The following is a 6,178-nucleotide window of genomic DNA, read 5'->3' on the forward strand; positions in this document are numbered from 1 at the left end:
TCCTCATGCCTGCACAGGGTTATGGTTAGCTGAACAAGTGGACTGACTCCCCGATTGAGAGGAATACCACACTTCTGCTTCATCCTCACGTGGTGAACGCTTTGAAACAGCCGCAGTTTGGTTGGTTTAGGCGCCAAAAGTTCAGAGTATGTTACATAACTTAATTTACATGTCATAAAGTACATAAGGGATCTTTTAATAAAATGAAAAGACGTAGGCAGCACAGGTCTTCACTGTTAGACAACCACCACTGCAAAACTCCCGAAACCACTTTCTTCTGCTGAGAGTCAATTTAAATAGATAATTAGGAGTGTTGCTGATCGATTCGGGTCCAGATTTTGACATTTTAGTGCAAAGTATTTGAATGTTACACTTTGTGTTATAAATATGCAAAGTGGCCTACGTTGCCAATATATAACAAACAATAACAACTGTATAACACTGAGTCGTTTTTGCGTATGTTAGCGTAAACTGAGGTAAGTCAAGAGTCCCACATAACGTTTCTTCCCCACTGACCATCTTGGCTTTCTTGGCTAATTTTTCTGTATTTTCACTCGTCCGGCAGCCAGAAAGTGAAAACATCTCCTTTTTTCCATAACAGCATTTGTTTGCATCACGCAGTGTGTGTGTTGGACTTCAGCCACCATTTTGACTTGACATTGCATTAGAACCTTGGAGCTGCAGCTTGTTTCCCTCTCACGAAAGTGGGAATTTCTGACTGTCCCTCAACCCTCGAACACAGCACAATCCCTGTGTGTTCCCGGAGAGCTGAGGACAAAGTGTGGAAGCGAACCTAAAACTTGTCAGGTTGATGAACAGGACTCGGCCTGACGGCTTTTGAAGTGATCGATTTTGTTTTTTCTTGTCTTTTCTTTGGGGCTCCGGAGGCGAAGTCGGCTGCACAGATTGGGTGACGGCGCAAAAGCCGAACTGCCGCTGTTTAATTTGGCAGCAGCTCTCGTGTGTGTGTGTGTGTGTGTGTGTGTGTGAGCGCTGCAGATACAGTTACACTCCCGCAAAAACACTCTTCTCTCTCAGTTTCTCTGTTTCTTTCTCAGTCACTCAAATATTTTCGTTTCACCCTCTCAGCTCGTATCTCCTGTTACACACATCAGTCTTTCCTCCGTTTTGGCTTTCTCTTCAGCTCTGTTTATCCCCCTCTGTGGAACCTTTGCCTTCATCTCTGTTTTCTGAAAGTTCTCATCAATCACCTTTTTCGCTTGTCCTCCGTTTCACCGGCGACACCTCACATGTTCACACAGAGGAGAGAGAGACTCGAGCGAGAGGAGAGGCTGAAACTCCTGGAAGGTCCAGATCCCAAACATCTGGTCCCAGGATGGCCGGCGGACCAGCACAGAGAAGCCTGAGAGAAAAGAAACGGGACGGAGACGCTCACAGCTCGGCCACGAACAAACGGATTCAATTAAAACTTCATCTCATCCCTTCGGCTCAATTTAAACCGTCGATTTCTGACTTTTCAGAGATGTCTGATTCCGTCTCGTGTGTTCTTATGTCTCCGCCGCCGGACGCTTTGTGTTTGCAGGTTACGTGTCCGTCCTGTTCTTTTGAATGCGACGTCTCTTGCATTCTTTGAGGGAATTTCTTCAGTTTGGCCCAAACGTCCTCTCGGACACAACAAAGGACTGATTAATTTGGTGGACAAACTTCTCTGTGACCTCTCCGCCAAAAGTCAGAAACTCATGCAAAAATTCATACAAACGTCTGACAGGATAAAATGATGACGTGATACGATTTTGTATCCAAAAGGTCAAAGGCTTCACTGTGACCTCATGTTGTTTTCCATTGTTGTCCACATCCAGTGGACATCTGGGGGACATTTCTCCTCACAGGAGAAGTTTTCCAGCTCCTCTCTTCCTTTTCTTCCTCTCATCAGTCACCAGTCGCTCTCTGCTTTGTGTTTTGTGTTTGTGACTTTAAACGCTTTTGCAGATTTTGTTTTTTCCTCCTCAGTAACTTCGCCCCTCGTTCTCGCCTCAGTCCAGTAAACCAGCTCTGATGTGAGGAACCACCAAACATGGCTGCCCACACCCAACTGTTAAAAACATCAAACGACGATACTTCAACAATCAAAGTGGAAGCGGGCCGCAGCAGTTTGGACGGAGTGTAATAAAACGCGGCGTTTGGGTTTAGACGCTGAGGAGCAGTCGGCTCACTGTGGCTTTTATTTCTGTCTCTCTGGGGTTTAAGGCGTAAACAAACTGGATCAGATAATTGCCGCATCATTTTACTCTCGCTGCAGATTTGAAGCGTCAGCAGCGTTTCACCTCCGCCACAGGGAACTTAAGTGGCTCACATTTCTTTTTTTTGTGTGAACAATACTGATCCCATGATTTGATCTCAGGGGAAAATTACCAGAAATTATATTTTGTGTCCTTGGCAACACAGCTGCATCATGCTATTGTTTCCCAAAGTGACGGTACAACACTTTCTTTCGTCCATGTGGAAAGATAGAAAATATGTTTTAGATCATATTCTATTATATCATTATATTGTCTCCATTTGGGACGTTCATATTCACACTTCCTGTTTGTGTCTCCTGAGGAAAGTTACGGGTTACATTTGATGAATGGAGTATTTTACAATCAATACATGTACTCCTTCATTTACCATACCATAAGAAAGTGGGATATCCTAAAATACCCTGAATAACACAGCTGCATGGTTTTTCTGTCGGCCTCTGCCCTTCGCTGTTCGTGTCGCTCCTGCCTTTCCTTATGGCGTGTTGTGCATTAGAAGTAAATACACACGTCATGAACACTGTTGTCATGAAATACAGCAGTAGGCCGTAACGAAACGGTGGACTGATGATGCAGTGGGTCACATTTCACGTTTTTAAAATGACGGCACGAATGTCTCATTTTGTCAAACACCTGTTGCCTCGACTCCTCTGCCTCCTCGAGTCTCTTCCTCCCCTCCTCCGCTCTCATCTCAGGCAGGAGGGACTGAGACACGAGGAGGGAAGGGGAGGAAAGGAGTCCAGAGATCTGCTGGGGTCAGGCCAACCGCCACACCTGTCAACATGCTGACGTTTCCACCCGTCTGTGCTCCGTCTTCATCACTGTTACGAGGGTGGTTCAGTAGGCATCAATCGCACTGCAGTCATCGTCAAACTGTCAAGTTGTCATGCTGTCAGGTTGACAAAATCTGTCCACAGACAGACAGACAGACATAAAGTATGCTGACCCTTTACCTCCCTAACCTCCAGGCACAGGTCCCCCCACCCAAGTGCCTCATCCCACAACAAAACCAGTTCAGCCTCCACTGCGTTCTGTCTGGGAAGAGCATCCATCTTGGCGTGGTGTCCCGCGTCCTGGAAAGGCCAGGCCAAGCTTCCAAATCATTTCACGTTTTGGCGCGAGGTGTCACAGTCCACGCCGAAGCCCGTGAGCTTCGTGTCTGTCGGCTGTGGTTCTGCCTGTAGGATCACGTGCGTTCATGAGTGTTCGTGTTCTGGTCCAAAGCAGCAGCAGTTTGACTGCTTTTCTCTTTCCGTACTTGAGCTGGAGTTTTGAAAGTTTATTATATGCTGATTTTCGTGACCCCTGGGTCTTCAAAAGCTGCATATAAAAGGTAAGATAGGATAGGATAAGCTTTTGTTAGTCCCACACAGGAGAAAAAACGCACTCCTGTCTTCCTTCCTCAAAACCAGACTTTCTGCAGATATGTGGCGTCTGTCGGACAACAGCGATACACGCTAAGAGATCAACCCGCAGCCCGATTTCGCCGTGAGAAGCCTGGGAAACCAGGAGAGTGTGCAGCGCGATGGATCCCAGACCTCCCACACCAGTTCTGCAGTTCTTCACCACATTAGTCCTCCTCCTCCTCCCCCAGAAAGAGACATGGAAAACACTTCTTTACATCCTGAAATATGCACAGCATCCAACCTTTAACTTTTTATTCGTGTTTCCAGGGTGTTTGTTTGCTGTAAAAAGTATGTAAAAAGCTCAGTAAACCTCTAAAACATCTGCAGTTTATGTACTTACAAGGGTGTAAAATGCAAACGATTACATGTCGCAATTAGTGTTTTTATTGTGTGTCCCACCCTTTGTTTCTGATTCTTCTTTCTACTTAATTCATATCCAACAGCTGCAGGACAGGAGGCATCAAGTGTTCAGCTACCAGACACTGAGTGCTGGATGCTCTGTAGCTTTCTGCCGTTTCTTACTGCTCAGAGGCCTCAGACTGAAACATGCCTCACACCTAACAGTTACTGCCGAGGAGCAAAGTCCCACACAGGAGAGGACAGGATTCGAGTGACATTTCCTTAAAGTTCTCTGAAGGTGACGAACATCCCAAACGCCTGATCTCTACTGCACAGACTCTGGCTCCAAATGACGTCACCAAAACAAGATGGCGGCGCTCGCAGCGGGAATCGCTTCTGTACAGTGGGAGGAAGTGGAGACGTGTCATCCGTCATGGTGTGGGACACTGGTTGAGTACTGTGCGTAAAGTAAAGCTGTACCGCAGGTTTATCCCAACAGTTCCTGAGCCTCAGAACAGGAACTTTTTAGGGACCAGGGACTAAGTTTAAAGCCTGGTTCCTCAGGGGGAGGTTCCTAAGGGTTCCAGGACAGGTTCTTGCGGTGGTTTATTAGTGTTGGTGTGGCCCGACTCGGACAGCTGGATCTAACCTCTCCCCCCTCCTCCCCCCTCACAGCCTCTCAGAGCCAGACCTGCTGTCTGCAGGGGGCTTTAACCTCAGGGCCACCGGGGGCCCCCAGCTTCCCCTCTGCAGCCAGTCTGAAGGCAGGAGGACACAGAGCCGATCTGAACACCACCGAGGACATCGTTCAGTCCAGGTCAGTCCTCCGGCAGCTCCATCCATCGTGATGACGGAGAGTCTCGTCTCCACCTTCTCCTCCTCCCAGTGCAGACGAACATCTTCCTTTAAAAGCAGCCATTTGTTTCCTCTCCTCAGCTCCTTGACGTGTGCTCTTTAGCGCTTGGCGTGTTGAGGAAATGGCTTCCATGACTGTGATTTACTGTAAAAATTTGACCCGACGGGGATTGTTTCTGCTCTTTGGACTGTCTGGGACCATTTCAGAGATGCTTTGAGGTCTTCGGTTTTTAAAGCAGAGTCAGCTCACTCAAACATACTCCTCACTTGTTCTTATTCTGTTTCACTCTTGGATTATTATTTATTTTTATTTTTTATTTTTTTAAAGTTGATAAACTGTAAATGTCGCTGTCCAGCCCCATCGTTTCTGTAATCAACACATCAGGCATCGCTTCAGTCCTTCCTTACAGATGGGGAAGCTGCTGAGAGGCAGAAGCAAAAATGTTTTTATTGTAGTTACAGATTCATGTGATGACGACGGTGACGATTTCCGTAACGTTTCTAATTTTACATTAGAAGGTGAAGATGGATGAAGCCAACATTTCTCCTACAGCAGGTCGTAAAAATCACACACCAACCGTGTTGTCGCTGTGTTTCTCTGCCACATTCACGTTCTTCATTAACTTTCTGAGACCTTCAGCCTTCCTGCACAGCACACACACGCACACACACGCACACACACATGCACACGCACACACACACACACACACATTTGCAGAGATTTGTTTTCCTTTTCAAATGTCCCTGGTTTGTTTCACTCACGTGGACTCCAGCAGCGTCCTGAGCAAAGCACCGACTCAGCTTCTCACCCCCTGATGTGTGCGTGTGTGTGTGTGCGTGTGTGTGTGTGTGTGTGTGTGCGTGTGTGTGTGTGTGTGCGTGTGTGTGTGTGTGTGTATGTGTGTGTGTGTGTGTGCGCGCAGTCACACCAGGTCATCCTCCCTCTCTCTCTGTTGCCATCTAGTGGTTAATATTACAGAAATTTAACCTCACACAGTCTTCACCTCAAATAGAAACACATTTTCACAGTTCGATTGTTGCTTTCTCACACACACACATGCGCTCACACACACTCACACACACACTCACACACACACACACTCACACACACACTTCGATGCTCTACTTCTTTGAAACAGACACATTTTCTCTTTTTGCCTGTTTTTGCCTTTCAAACACACTCTCTTGTCGCTGACACTCAAACTTTCTCTCTTTCACTCTAACACACATTCTCTCCCTCTCTGTCTTTTCAGCTCACGCATGCACACACACACACACACACGCACACACACCTGGACAGTGCGTTGGCTGGTGTGTGTT

This window comes from Scatophagus argus, chromosome 9, assembly GCF_020382885.2.
Source record: "Scatophagus argus isolate fScaArg1 chromosome 9, fScaArg1.pri, whole genome shotgun sequence".
In the NCBI taxonomy this organism is placed as follows: Eukaryota; Metazoa; Chordata; class Actinopteri; family Scatophagidae; genus Scatophagus; species Scatophagus argus.